The sequence below is a fragment of the Mastomys coucha genome, unplaced genomic scaffold (assembly GCF_008632895.1).
Source record: "Mastomys coucha isolate ucsf_1 unplaced genomic scaffold, UCSF_Mcou_1 pScaffold22, whole genome shotgun sequence".
In the NCBI taxonomy this organism is placed as follows: domain Eukaryota; kingdom Metazoa; phylum Chordata; class Mammalia; order Rodentia; family Muridae; genus Mastomys; species Mastomys coucha.
Genome location: NW_022196905.1, coordinates 214,817,129 through 214,818,478, shown reverse-complemented (window position 1 = coordinate 214,818,478; position 1,350 = coordinate 214,817,129).

Sequence of the window (1,350 nt, the reverse complement as noted above, 5' to 3'; positions counted from 1 at the left end):
GGGTGACAAGACCTTTTCTCCAAAAATGGCAAGATTTGGATAACCTTCCTGGTTCAGATTTTTAAAATCTCAATCTGTGCCTCTTCCGTCTGGACTCACGCTCTGTTCTCACCAGATTCCATGAACAGCCTCACAAACTCAACAGCATTCCCATGGAGGTGGTTTTTATATAGCCCTCGATGGCACCAGAGTTGTCAGTGTTTCTCCACAATATCTGCTTTGCAAATCGTTTGCAAAGATTACCTGCTGGATATATCTTGCAAGTGCTTTGCTACTGAGGGACAAGAATGGCAGCAGGTCGCCCAAGCCTCATGCTGCCTTCCTCCATAGTCAAAGCTGGCAGCGTCTAAAGCAGGGGCTGTCTATTTTTCCACTCATAAGAAACCCTTCACAGACAAGCTGTAAACAGCCTGGGTGGTGTTGGTGTGATACCGCCTCTTTCCTGCCTACGCCTTAGGATTTTTAGCTTGTTACTTTGCTCACATGTACCTTGTCTCTAAATATGTTACTGGAGGCCTTGGAAGTTGATTTTTGTTCAGTTTTCACATAGGTGATTCTCTTCTTAGTGTGAGTAATTTTGTCCATTCGGAGAAATACACTTATATGTACAATTCAAATGGTTATGTCAAATTAAATACCTCTATCAAGATACAGACTCTGTGTGCTGAAGAGATGGCTCAGCTATGAAGAATGCACAGGGCTCTTGCAGGAGATCTGAGCTCAGTCCCCAGAACACCAGTCTGGTGTCTCTCACAGAGGTCTGCATCTCCGGGAGATCTGACTCCCTCTTCTGTCCTCAAGGAGATTCACATGCATAGGTGTGTGAACATACACAGGCACACAAAGAAAAATACTATTTATTTTCTAATGATACATATTTCTAATGAGAAATAGAGGGTATGAATTTGAAGGAGAGCAATTGTGGGAAGTTTTGGTTTTGAAGAAAGAGAAGAGGCAAATGATGTAATTATAACCTTAAAATGTAAAATAATAATAATAATAATAATTGTTATAAGATACACACTTCACCATCTCATTTAGATTCTATGACTTTCAACCACTAAACCCCACGTCTCATAGGCAACTACTGTCTTTATTTCTGTCTCCATATCTTGAACCTTCTATAAATTTAATCAAATTCCATGTGTGCTCTCTATGCTGTATGTGATTTTGTGTCTGATTTCTTCAGTCATAACTCAAGATTTATCAATATTACTGTTTCCATAAGTAGTTATGTCTTCTTTTTTTCTTTTTTTATTTACATGTAAATTTCTCCATTCCTAATTTCCCCTCCAAAAAACAAAGAAACAAACAAAAACAACCAAAACAAACCCCTGTTGCCTCCCACTT